We start from the raw sequence: 14,710 nt of genomic DNA, 5'->3' as shown, positions 1-14,710 counted from the left end.
TAATCTCAGGAAACAAACTGAGGGCTGCTGGAGTGGAGGGGGTGGGAGGGATAGGGTGGCTGGGTGATGGACACTGGGGAGGGTGTGTGTTGCGGTGAGCGCTGTGTATTGTATAAGACTAATGAATCACAGACCTGTACCCCTGAAACAAATAATACATTATATGTTAATAATAAAAAAAATTTAAAAATTAATTAAAAGAAGAAATCATCCAATAAATCTTAACAATTTTTAACTCTGTGCTTAATACCATTTTCAAGAACTCTAAGAAGAGATCATAATTTTGTTACTATACTAGAATTTACAAGCTATCAGCTGAGCATTTACAAATTATTTTGTGAGATCTTCATTACAGTAATATTTCATATGATGAAATGTTAGTTTTGTAAGTATACCTTCTAGAATGTAGCTGTCAAATCTATCCTATTTTCATCTTTTTAAGAAAGCAGCATTTATAAACTAGTGAAAACAAAAAATTTTAAACCTTCATATAAACATAACACACATACCCACAATTTATCAATACTGTTAAATTATATACTACTAGCCTCATAGAATAAAACAAGTATCTAATTCAAAAATACCAACATACAAAATTTAACATTTGGATAAAGTATCTTATATTTCCATTAAAAAAAACCCTTTCATTTTACATGCATCACTGTATTCTAATTTTTTAAAAAATTCTTTTTAAAAATGAGTAAGCAGCAAGTAAAATAAAAAAGTGAATGTGAGGAACATGGTGAATGGTTAAATTCTCCATCTCCCCATACCCCAAAAATTAGTTATGCAATGAAATAATCTGAGAACTACATTATAAGTTAATCTTTGTGTTTTCTTAATCATAAAAATAATGTTTTAATTGGGGGTTTGCATTCCTAACCAAGAAATTAGCAATACCAAAAACCAGATTAACATAAAAGGGGAAATACAAAACCAAAATTAATAAAACCATATTAAATACTAAAAATTTTTATTCAAAATAAGAATAGCATATACAAATAATGTTCAACTAACTCATAAATTTTGTCTAAGATTAACAAGCTAGCTGTAAGAAACACTAAACCTTTAATGCTTTTACTTAGAAGAGTTTTTCAGTGGAATGATCTGGATGACATAGGGCCACCAAAACACTGTCATTTTTTTCCTCTCACAAATTTCACAAGAACTGAGGTATTCAAATCCTTTCACTGACTTTAAAGCTTTGGTTTATGTTCTATTTCATTTTATAAGCAATTCTTCAGTCTTAGTGACTAATGGCATACCGAAATGGAGGTCTATAATTTTAGAATTCTAATCCCAAATGAATAGAGCTTTAAGGATTCAAAGTGGGTGCTTAACTATGAGTAACAATTTAATATTTCCAACCCCGGTTCTGTGATCTCTCAAGAATTTCCAACTATCTCAAGGTGATACTAGAAAATTCATTTTAATGTTCATTATCTTAAAAACATACACAGTCTCTTGAGGACAGAGAGTCATTTTAAAAATTCCACTTTTATATCACCTTAATATCCATCACCTTTTGATTCCATCATGGAAATTAACTGTAACAGGGTTAGAAAAACAAAGAATGATGATGTGTACCTTCGCATATAATCACACAAATACAAACCTTAAAGAATAAGCAATAAACTCCATACAACTGAAAAACACAACTATTTCATAAAATTCAGATGTTTAAATATGAAATTTTATAAAGAAATTAACTTATTAAATTTATTTACAAACATTAAGCAGATGAAACCAAATTTCAGATCAGTATTTCCCACTTTTATGCCTCTTATTTTTTAAAATGCTTTATTGTTAGAAAACTCAGTACCTATCTTTTTTAAGAATCAGTCCAGTTAATCAGTTACTGTTAAAAACCACAGACTTATTCTTGAAAAGGGCACATTTCAACCACACAAAATGTACAATTACAAACATCTGATCACTAGCAGCTAAAATACTACAGACAAAACACTGGGGGATCATAGATACTTTAGAAGATACCTCATCAAATCTTAACCAATTTCTGAAAGATTCTAATTTTTATTTTAAGCAGAATACTGCGTTCTGGAAGATGGATACCCCAAGAATAGGAGAAAAGGTCCCCAAAAGAGGAGAATGTTGATATACAGTATTATTTTTTAAATAAACCAAACATTTCAAATGTCATTTTAAAAAAAGATCATACGTGCAGGAATCTTAACAGTGAACAGGCAAAGAAAGAAAGAAGGGAACGGATTGGAACTCAACCTTGGTTGAAGTTAATAGGAAAAAGGACAGGGCAGGACAGAACAGGAATGGAAAGGAAGCATTCCATGCAAAAAGAACAGCATGTGCAAAAGATCCATGGCACAGCAAATACCAGAAACTAACCCCCCCCAAAAAAAACTAGTGTGAGTGGAAAAGAAAAGCAAGGGGGTATACGGTAGGAGATAAGACAGAAGTCAAACAACACAGCACCATAGAGATCATGTTAGGAATTTTTCCCTTAACCTAAGAGCAATGGAAAGCCAATGAGGGGATTTTCAGAAAGAACTGATAGGATCAGATTTGTGATACAGTGTTAAAATATCAGAAATCGAGTCTAAAATCAAAGAGACAGTGGTTTTATTCTATTCTGTCCTTATCAATCCCCACTTGGCATACTGTGTATTGGCTACGACTCTTTCAGCTGTAAGTGGTAACAGAAAACCCAACTCAAATTGGCTTAAGCAAAAGAGAATTCCTTGGCTCATTTACAGAACTAAATACAGGTACAATTTAAACAACGATATGTAAATCTAGTTTTTCTATCTCCATTCCTGGGTTTCACTTTCTCTGTTGTTTCTACCCTCACAAGAGGCTCCCCACTGTGAATGACTATACCAGCTCCAACTAAACACCTTCCAAGATTCAAGTCTAGGACACTAATAAGAGGACTAGCTGTGACTGCAGTTGACTGGCTTGGCTTGAGTCATATGCCCTTCCCAAATCCAATCATTACTGCTAAGGACTTAAAATAGTTTAGTCCTGTATCACATGCTCCCCCTGATATCAGAGATAGAGATTCAACTAACCAACCAACCAACAACAAAACAAAACAAAACAAACAAAAAAACAGTAAGATAAAGATTTTCCCAAAGGAAAATCAAGATATTCTGTTACCAAAGTAGGAGGGGAAATGTTGAGTAGCAAAAACAGATATCCATGAATTAGAATTAGAGCTCTGTCTAGGTCAAAAGACTAAAGATATTTAACCTAGGAAACATGAGACTGTGGGGTAGAGACGGTAGAAGTAAAAGCTATTTACAGATACTTTTACGTTTGTTATGAGAAAGAAGGAGAGAGGATAACTTATTCTTTGTGGCTCAAGTGATAATAACAATATTAGTAATATTTACTTGTTTTGAGTAAACTAGAGAATGTCATTACTAGTATTAAGCTTCAACACAACTACTTGATTCATTATATACTATTATGCTATCATAATTACAGATCATGCTATTTATAACAACTTTCATTACCATTGGCTAACATTAATTAAATGCATACACTACTTTGTCTAATCCTCAAAAACTCTAACGTAGAAGCTATTATCATCCTCACTCTACAGCTGCGGGAACTGAATTATAGAGGTTAAGTAAGTACCTTGCTCAAAGTAACACAACTAAGAGTAGAGCCAAGGATTCAAATCTAGGCACTTAAAAGGCCAGAGATTTCAGCCATATACTACCTGCCTCCATCAGGAACAAGGGAAGCAGATTTCACCTCAACATAAGAACAAACAATTAATAGTTAAAATATCAGGAAATGAGATGAACTCAAGACGTGATACATCACCAAAGAAAAATATGAAAAATTTAAGCATTATATAATTGAAAATGGTCACTTTCAACATCTTCAAGGGCCCTTGCAACCCTAACACTATAAACATATCCATCTGTTATAGGGATGTAAATTTTTACCTAGACAGAGACACAAAGGGGATTTATTATTTCAGTTTAAAAAAAAACAACTATTCTAATTGAGAATGTTGAATTATGAAATGCCATTTGGTATTATGAATAAAGTCATTTGGTAATCAACCTACCATAGCCAAATATTTTCTAGAAACTTTCAAGTTCAATGTAATGAATGAAGCAACTGGGTTGTGAAGTTCAACACTGAGGATAAAATTCTTGAGTTTATTCAAAGTAAGTAAATTCCTGAAGAAAAATAATAGTTGATAATTTTAAACAATATAAATTACATTTTAATAAACTGGTTTGATGTGAACTCCCAATGATCAAGATCTACTTCACTGACACTGATTCAGAGTAAAATCTGAAATCTCAAATCATCATGATATTTTAACATTTTTGATAACACAAAGTTTTTTTAATGTAGTATCAGTAAGTAGGCCTGTGCTTCAGGAGACTGCTTACATCCACAAATCAATCTAAATCAGCAGAGTCGTTAAAAACTTCTATGTAAAAGGAACCCTTCTTCATAATAAGGATATGGGGAATCTCTCTTTGCACCACCTCCATTTCATCCAAGTAAAACCCCTGCTGACCCTGATCCAGGCTGCAGCCCATTTGCTCTAGTTATCACCACCCATTCTGTCAGTCAAAACTAAGCTGAGCCCAGCAGTACAGCTACCACATTTTCTACCGCACAGTATTCTGCTAAAGGTATCCTGAAAATCCCAATAACCGTCCCCTTGCCAAATCAAATTACTCTTTCTTCATTCACATTTTCCTTATCTTACATCTGTTTTATCCCCATTTCTTGAAACATCCTCCTCAAATTTTTTTATGTAACAACAGACTGGTTCTTTACCCACCTCCTATTTAACTCTATACAGATTTTCCATATTCTCTTGCTCCTTAAGTAATATAAAATCAGGGTTTTCATAGAGTTTAGTCCTCAGTCCTACACAAATCTTTCCCTAAATGACAGATCTAATAAATTCCACAGTCTTAACTATCAGCTCTCAATAGCAGCCTATAAAATCATCAAATATTAATCTCCAACCCTGACTCCTCAACTAAGTTCCAGCCTGTCATCTCTTAACTGCTGAAAACTGCTACCTGGATATTAACACTCACTTCAAATTCAGTATTTCCAGAACTGAACGTAACTTCTCCATAAAAATTAGCCCTACAGCATTATTCATAATAGCCAAGAAACGAAAACAAGCCAAATGTTCATCAACTGATAAATGAATAAACAAAACGATATACCCATACAATGGAATATTATTCAACAGTAAAAAAAAAAAATGAAGTACTGATACATGCTAAACGGATGAACCTTGAGAACATTATGCTAAGTGAAAGAAGTCAGTCACATAGTGTATGACTCCATCAATATCAAAAGTCCAGAATAGGCAAATCCATAGAGACAGAAAGTACATTGCGGTTGCCTTGGGGAAAATGGGGAGGCTGCTTACTGAGTAATGGATTTCCTTTTGAGAAGCTGAAACTACTATTCTGAGATTAGTATTGATGCTTGTTTAACACTGTGAGTGTACTAAATGCCACTGAATTGTACACTTCAACATAATTTAAATGGTGAACTTAATGTTACGTTAACCTTACCTCAGTTTATAAAAATTAGTTCTACCTTTGCACTTCTCTTTTTCCACCAATGAAAACTGTCATCCTTCTGATCTTGAGTCCTTAAAATTTTTTTAACAATTTTTTTTTTAAAGTAGGATCCATGCCCAGTGCAGAATTCAACACGGGGCTTGAACTCACAACCCCAAGATCAATATCTCAGCCAAGATTAAGAGTCAGATGCTTAACCAATGGGTAAGCCATCAAAGTGCCCCATCTTAAAAGTTCTTTTCAGTGTTTCCCTCTTTTACTTATATCTAATCAATCCCCCAGTCCTATAGTCTTCCTTCAGAATATTTCCTACAACCACCCTTCATTTTCCATTCACTATGTACTTGTTCAGGCCCTTAAAACCTCACACCCATAGTAAGATTTACTTTGTAAAATTCACTTTATCCTGGCCTCACAGCATCCAGATCTGATTTCATCCATTTAACACAGAACCACCAAATTAACAATGCCCTAACATAATGTTTTCATTGCGTCACTTATCAATTCCAAACTCCTCAGTAACTCTCCACCAATCCATGCAAAGCCATGTTATCCTAGACCTAGAAGTTACCAGAACACAGTGAGGTACAGAATAGGCCAAATGTTCTAGGAACTGTCACTTCCACCAGTGGTTGGTGCTGCCAGGCTGCAAGTCTACTCCTATGATATCTAACCCAAGAAAAGAACATGCAATCCTGAGATTACAAGGCTGAGGTTGGACCGAGGGAAGACCAAGGAATCATATCCTACAAAATTAATATACAGCATCTGGCACCCAGTAAATATTATAATGAATGAAATGAACTTTTTGAGACTCAATTCCTTGTAAAGGACAGATCATGATAATACCACCCATCTCAAAGAAGCATTTGTTTTGAGGATGAAATATGATCTAAGAATATACTTTTTAATTTCTAAAACACTACAATAAAAGATTAGAAAGACACCTCTTGTGTTTTAACTTCTCAAGCATAAATACCAACAATGTAGTGTCAAAAAAGTAGGGCCAATTTTCTTATTTATTTTTTTTCTATTCAATAAAGTTAAGAGGTCTATTACTATTTTTACCCATGGGGGGGGAAAACCCATTTTGTTTATTAGAGCCTTTCTATCATTAGTCAGCAATCCTGTATAAAGTCAGATAATCTTAAATGTTGAATGGAAAAAGCAAAATGAGTAAACAAAGCAGGCCGGGATTACCTACATCTAAAACACTCAGACCCCTCCCAAGCCCTTCAGGTTTTGCTTCTCAAACTTGCCACAGGTAACAATACCCACAAAATAAGGCACACACAGGGGTAGAGCCTAGAAGCAAGGAGCAAATTATTTCATAGACTAATGATCTTTGCTTTGGTTAACAGCCCTCAAATCAAAGGCATTCAAGCAGTTGTCATGCTGAAGAAATCCCAAACCTAGCAAAAAAAAAAAAAAAAAAAAAAAAAAAAAAAAAAAAAAAAAAAANGAAGTATAAAAAAGTATGTATTTGATTAACTTCTAAGGATGAAATCTTAGAAGTCCACAAACCCCAACTTGAGAAATTTAAGACATATTAATTTACTTAAAAATAACTATAATAAAACCATTACATATTTATATAAATATTTGTGCGGAAAATATTTTCCAAAACAAAAAATTTAGAGAAGTGGCATTGTTTTACATTTTTGCAAAATCCATTAATAGCTGTCTTAATAAAGACAGCTGTATTCTCTTATGTGCTTCTACATTTAATCTGTTGCACTACATTGTTCTGCTGAAATGAGGAAAACCCAGCCTCACAAGATAGGTAGGTAGTAAAGGGAGGATCTTGTAGAACCCTCGAAAGCACCTCAAGTCCCCAAGACCACAGTCAGAGACTGCTACACTACATAAATCAATTCAAAGCCTTTGTTTAAAAAGGAGAGCTAATGGGGCGCCTGGGTGGCATGGCGGTTAAGCGTCTGCCTTCGGCTCAGGGCGTGATCTGGCGTTATGGGATCGAGCCCCACATCAGACTCCTCCACTATGAGCCTGCTTCTTCCTCTCCCACTCCCCCTTGCTTGTGTTCCCTCTCTCGCTGGCTGTCTCTATCTCTGTCGAATAAATAAATAAAATCTTAAAAAAAAAAATTTTAAAAAATAAAATAAAAAGGAGAGCTAAATTACTATCCTGGCTATATTGGCTGGTCAAAAATTTTGTATATACCAATCCAAAGAGTAAAATAATAACTTTAAATAGGGAGTATTCACATGATGAGCACAACTCTAAGAAAAACCATTTATCAAGCAGGGTATAAGGCACTGTTTAAAAACAAAAAGATGCAAAACATATACCATTCCAAAAAAAAAAAAAATCACACTGCGCTCATCATGATGTACTAAACCAGAAAAGCAGAAATGTTTGCAATAAAAAATAATTGGAATAAAAAATATTTTTGGTTTAATCCAGTTCACCAAAAAGCCTAAATACTACACCCTGATCCTACAGGGTTTCAGTTAATCATTGTATACTGCAGAGGAGCTCTGAAGGTGAAGTTGGGAAGGGAAGAAACACTGGTAACAAAAATATTTTGGAACAGAAACCTCAAGGAATAACTTTCTAAGTACTACCTGCATTCATTAGACACGGAGCGGAAACAGCTGCAAAACTACCTTGGTACTAGATGAAGAGGCAAGCAGGTTTAATATGTGTTTTGGAAAGGGGTGGAACTCTGTATATCTAACCATCCAGATTAACCATTAACCTTCAATATACTACCAGAATCCATAGAACAATTTGTTTTTGATTTTCTTTCTTGAGTAGTTCTAGTTGTAAAGATTGACATTTTATGGCTTTGTTTCCTAGAAATCCTCAAACAACATCTTATTACTTTCAAACAGAATAAAATTCATCGTATTTTACAATTACTATGTGATTCTATAAAATCCTTTTATAAATCTAAGATACATTATGTGATTTTAGTGATTTTATTTTTCCTACCTCTTGAAATATTTTGCTAATTCTATCATCCCAGGTATTATTTCACAATTGCTAAACAAATATTCCTATGCTTACAAAAAAAACAAAATATTAAGAAAACATAAGAATGATTTAATTGCCTAGAAGGATAATGCAACAATGAAATAAATCATTATGCATTATCTTTCACTTTTCTTATCTTTCGGTATTCTTATTGTTTTGCACAAAATATTGCATCAACTTTCAAAAAGATAGGTAAGATTGAAGACATCATATTTGCAGTCTGCGTCGAGAAGGAAAAACTTTACTTCTACCCTTTTATGTTGCAGTACCTGAGGACCTGTGGATTAAACTAACAAAAAACAGATTAACAGGATGAAAACCACATAATTTTTATTAGTATTTATTTCCAGGGGAATTCACAAAAAAGGAGTAAAGCTCAAAGAAGGGGTTAGACTCAAGGTCTTACATACCATTTTAACAAAGGAAAGGGGATTAGGGCTTTGAGACAATAAATCATGGAGAAGTAACTAGAAGATACATGGGAGAACTAATGGAAAATAAGGGTTATTCTCATTAGGTCTGTTCATGCAAACTCATGTTGGTATTAACTCTCCATCTCAAATAGTAAGAGTCACTCTTCCTTTTCTACTACAAGGGGGAAAACACCTTCACAAAGAGGTATTTATGACTGGCTTTTAGGCAGATAACAGAAGGACAGAAAACAGTTTTTGTTTGTTAATTCTAAATTGCCGTCCACTCAAAATAATCCTTAGGTCAAAATAGCATATGTTAGCGCAGCATAACCTGATCTTCTTCATCCGTCTTCAGTTTTCTCTGAATATAGTTAAGAACTCAGAACTCTTATTTTCTGCCCATTATCCAACAGAAGACAACTGGCAGAGGTCACATTTCACAATTATTAGATAAACCTAAAAAAGAATGCAAAATAGATAGCAAGCACCTTACAGTCTAATGAAGAAATCTGGGAAATCTCAGACTGAATCTTCGGGGGAGTGTAACTTGATACACTTCATAAGTGGACAAGTGTTGAATGCAGGTATATATGATGGTGACTAGAAAGAAACAGATGATGTGGAAAATTTTTAAATTCCTTGGATTGGTTATGCTAATTGGTATCTACAAATCTAGAACTGAAAATATCTTGCAATGATGGCCAGCCTCCCTTCACAAAATTAAGAACCCTTAAAAGTTTCAAAAAATTCTTTAAGTATGGCATTTAATGATGCACGTGCAAAAAATAAAAATAAAAAAAAAATCAAACCCAGGAATGATAAGCTAGAACTTATTAGAAGTACTATAAATGTCAAATCAGTATTTACAAGATAGATATGGACATTTCAGGTTCACATGACAGTTGGTAAGTAGTTAGTCACATTCAGACAACGTTGCCCATTTCAGATACAGATACCTTCAAAACCTGGAAAATATATATAAAAATCTGGGCTACACAGGACAGTGAAACATCCTAAACTTGAAAGATGTAGATCTACACAGAGCTTCAGAAAAGGAGTAAGAACAGAACGAAGATTAATACAAAAATTACAAGAATGGACAAAACAATTTAAAATTTCTGTCAGAAATACAACTTGTGGGGCGCCTGGGTGGCACAGCGGTTAAGCATCTGCCTTCGGCTCAGGGCGTGATCCCGGAGTTATGGGATCGAGCCCCACATCAGGCTCTTCTGCTATGAGCCTGCTTCTTCCTCTCCCACTCCCCCTGCTTGTGTTCCCTCTCTCGCTGCCTGTCTCTATCTCCGTCGAATAAATAAATAAATAATCTTTAAAAAAAAAGAAAAGAAAAGAAATACAACTTGTGACAAAATTTTTATAAGTGTAGAACTGGCTTAATATTACCCAGCAAGAAATGTTCTTTATTTGCCAATATCAGGAAGAATAGGGTTGAACTTCTACGGATTTTCAAAAATGGGAAGAAAAGTCAATTGCGCATAATCTGGACTTCATACATATTTGATGATTCTTAGGGTCCTAAGAAAAACTAGTTTTTCTTCTCAGCCCAATGCATTCTCAAGCATAAACGAATTCAAAATCCCTTGCAGGAGCGCCTGGGTGGCTCAGTCAGTTGAGCAATCAGCTCTTGATTTCCACTCAGGTCATGAGATAAGGGTCCTGGGATCAAGCCCCATGCTCAGCAGGGAGTCTGCTTGAGGATTCTTTCTCTCCCTCTCCCTCTGCCTCTCCCCCACTCGGGGAACTCTCTCTCTAAAAATAAATAAATAAATAAATCTTTAAAAAAAAAACCTTGCATAAATTAACACGAGAGCTGTACTATAAAAAAACTACAGGAGAAGTAGATACACTCATTAAGAAGGTAAGAACTTACACTTGCAAAGGAATGACTTGAAAATGATAACCTATGACTGGTAATAGTGCAGAGAATTCTTTCAGTGTATGGGAAAAGCTTCAATTACCAAGAAGAATCTTCCTCATGCAACTAGGAAAAGAACTTGCAGGAACTAGAAAGAGAATTTGTCTAACCCTTCAACCACGCTCTTTTTGCACAGATCCTCAAAGCGGGAAGAATAAAGGAAGATGTTCTTTGTGTGCATATAAAAACTAAAAAAGTGTGCATATTCATTGTAGGGGTGGAATGCAATTAGATGCATGATAAATGTTTTTCATGTCTCAAGATATATACAAAGAGACTATGTTTAAATTCTAATTAAAAGCTCTAATGAGTTTTTTACATTGTTCCTTTATTCTTCTATAAATTACATAATGAAAATGATAAAAAAAAATTTTTAAATGTAAAAAAAAGAGAGAGAGAGAAAAACACTTCCTTTCAATCTGGATGGTGAATAGCGGTCGCCATTTTTCCCGGTATAATGATAGTTAAAAGATTGCTGGGGTGCCTGGGTGGCTCAGCCAGCTAAGCGTCTGCCTTCTGCTCAGGTCATGATTCCAGTGTCCTGGGACCAAACCCTGCACTGGGCTCTGGGCTCAGCAGGGAGCCTGCTTCTCCCCCTCCCTCTGCCTGTCGCTCTGCCTACTTGTGATCCCTCTCTCTCCCCGTCAAATAAATAAAAGCTTTAAAAGAAAGAAAAAGAAAACTGCTTTGTAGAAATGAATAAAAATTCCAAACACACGTTTGACACAAAGTACCAAGTAAATCATTATTTATATCTTTAAAATAATCTGACTGAAAAATCAGGTTTTTTGACTCCTCTGAAGCAGGAAAAGATAAACTAGTCAGGATTATATATTTAATGAGTGAACATGTCATAAATAAATATATCTCACCTTTCAAAAGTTATTTTTGAAATGTAACAAAATATATTGTCAATAATCTCCAATTTCCTGTAACCTAAAACTATAGTTTACTTTCTATTTACCAGAATTGTTTTTCCATTCAGATACATTCCCTGTTGAATTTGTGCAGAAAAAAACCCAAAAAACAAAAAAACTTGGTATGGTTCTAAGTGTTATCTTGAATAAATAAAGCAAGTGTGGGAGAAGAGCGTACAAAAATTGAATATTTCCTTTCCTTTGCCTTCCTCTCCCCTACTAAAAAAGTCAATTCTGAGCAGTAAAACACTGGACTAAAGAAACAGGACTGGATTAGGCAGCTTAACTGGTATGAATGGGTTTAAGCGGGGATGCTGAGATTTGTTCTCCAACGTTTAACTATCTCAAAACTTTCCTATTAATCATAGCTCACTACCGCTACAGGGGCCCTAAGCAAACTTTCAAAGGAGGCAAAGTCTCTGACATCTACTTTCTAAGCCTCCTCTCCCCTAACATCCCTAGGCCCTAGGCTCTGATGCCAACAGGTAACAGCAACTCCAAGTTCCCTAAACTAGGTAAGTTGGTCCTATCCTCCAAAACTGCTCCTTTCCTTCACCCCCAAACACCCATTTATAGAAGACTGCTCCCAGTGACCTCATTATCAGATTACTGCTAATTGGTATGAATTTGCCATTCATACCAATACTAATTCATACCAATACTAATGCCAAAATATCACTCCCTACATTACTTGCTAATTGCAAAAGAAAAAACTTATCGTGAAAAAATAGTCTGTCACCATTTTTTGGAGAGATCAAATTTAGGATTACTAATAGGATTAACAGATAAGCCTCCTTTATGTGCCTTCAGATGTTGCATAATGTGAAGTACACTGCATGACTTAAGTATTCTTGACAAAAATATTAAGCCTGACCAACACAAGCCTTCAGATCTAAGTTCAAGTTTACAGAAAATACAGGGGATAGAAGGTACAATTTAAACCTAATGAAGAGGAAACTGTCAGTAAAATACAGAATGTGGGTTATTCTACAAGACTACTGGTAGCCTGGTCTCTTCAAAAGGTCAATGTCATTAAAAAAAAAAGAGAGAGAGAGAGTGAGAGAGGGAACTACACTAAGTTAAAAGAAACTAACACAAACAAACGTAATGAATGCATGATTGGATACTGGTTCCAAAATTAATGACTAAAAAGGACATTTTCGGGACAATGGGGAAAATGTTAATACATACTACATACCTATATTAGGTTGTGGAGATTATTCTTAAGTATGATTGCAGTATTGTACTTATACAGAAAATTGGTCTTATTCTGAAGACATCCATATAGACACATTGACAGGACTTCGGTGTGAATTATCATGTTATCGGCAATGTGCTCTGAAAATGTTCACCAAAAGAATGTAAGATAGGCAGATAAAGGAAATGTGGCAAAATGGCCACACTTTTAAAACTAGGTGGTACATGTGAATGTCCAAATGGGCTATTCTTCAACTTTTCGATGTTTGGGCGAAAAAATATAATGAAAACTTCAGTAATAAAAAAGTTGAAAAGCTAAAAATAAACTCTTAAAAACAAAAATGTAAAAGGAGCAGTTGAATAGTATTTCTTAAGTTTTGTAGGTGGGCCTCCTTGCTTCTCCTCAGTCACCTTATTCCCACAAAAAAATGAAACCTAATACAGTGAATTGCACTGAATGAGGAATCAGAAGACCTAAGGTTCTAGAAATGGTTCTATCACTTCCTAGCCATGACCTCATTAAAGATGTCTCCCTGAGGCTCTCTCCCCTCATCTTCGAAACAGTTCCATAAACACAGACCTATGCAAAAGGGGTCCTGAGGTACAAATAAGGCATATCAATAACAGATACAAATGCAAGATACAATTATAACGGTATTTGTACTGTTTTAAAAACGTCAAGAGCGTACATCCCTAACAATCCTCTAAGCAAACCAGTGCCTTCAATGGCACAGCCAAGTTTCCACTTAGCGTGAGTTGTCACTAATCCCCCCCACCCAAGGCAAGGCTTATCACAAATGCTGAGGTGGCTTTTGTGCTTTAAAACTCTCCTAGTTTTCAATTTTATGTCTAATGGCACTAAAAGACCTCACATTCTTAAGACCCAGTCCAAATCTGAAAACAATAACGTTTAAGTTCACAGAATTTTTAAAAAACAAATCTCTGCAAACAAAGAGAACCCCCTGGACCAAGGTCTTCCCGTGCTTGCAGAAGCGGGTTCACTTTGTCGTTTTCTCCTCTCTAGCAGATTTCTCCTTAAAAGCCTTCAAACTTGAGCTAAGTTGGGAGGAACTCCCTCCATCTCTAGAGCAGGATAAAACCTCAGAGTGAGCTCATTCTTCCCGTCTCATTAAGGGAAACCTGAAAGGGCCGTCAGTAAATTGTGTATCCAACTCCACGTTCCTCCTCAGGGCCGTTCTGTAGACAATAACGGGACTTCTAGGGCAGAGCTGGGCAGTCCCTTTGACAAGAATGAGGGTGTGAGCATGGGATGACTAGTCACCTGGGCGGGGGGACAGGGACCCTCGAGCCCCGGATGCCTGAAAGTTCGGAACCCCCTTCGGTCTCGGGCTACCATGAAGAGACTCCGGGGAGCGTTGTTGTTTGGGAAGCATGGGTCCCCGCCAAACACCGGCACAAAATGTACGGCGGACCAAAGGGAGTAGTAGAGAGAAAAGCCAAAGCCAGGCTGGGGCAAACAGGCACACAGGCCCTGGGAGGCGACGTGGAGGAGGTAGAGGAGATAGAGGAGGCGGAGGAGGAGACGGAGGAAGAGGCGGCGGAGGCCTGCGCGGCTCCGGCCTGCCGCACCGAGCCGTCTGCCGCGTCGCGCCGGGATCCCTCCCCCGCTGGGGCCGGCGCAAGATGGCGGTCCCCGCCGCCGCGCAGCCGGTCCCCTCCCCCGCGCCCTGG

At 36.1% G+C, this 14,710-nt stretch overlaps 1 protein-coding gene across 4 annotated transcripts in view; it reads right to left on the bottom strand.

Annotated features, from left to right (window-relative positions):
- Positions 1 to 14,675, bottom strand: part of ZNF280D (zinc finger protein 280D) — a 136,808-nt gene extending 122,133 nt beyond the window's left edge. For 2 of the 4 annotated variants that reach the window (XM_034660937.1, XM_034660935.1), the window contains exon 1: positions 9,465 to 10,099. The gene's annotated coding sequence lies outside the window, so the exon portion shown is untranslated. Of the gene's footprint in view, positions 1 to 9,459; positions 10,100 to 13,019 lie in introns of those variants that run through there. The other 2 variants (XM_034660936.1, XM_034660934.1) reach the window with 2 other exon arrangements.
- Positions 14,676 to 14,710: the final 35 nt, after the last annotated feature.

Source organism: Ailuropoda melanoleuca, chromosome 5 (assembly GCF_002007445.2).
Source record: "Ailuropoda melanoleuca isolate Jingjing chromosome 5, ASM200744v2, whole genome shotgun sequence".
Taxonomy (NCBI): Eukaryota; Metazoa; Chordata; class Mammalia; order Carnivora; family Ursidae; genus Ailuropoda; species Ailuropoda melanoleuca.
This window is presented reverse-complemented; position numbering and strand designations above follow the sequence as displayed.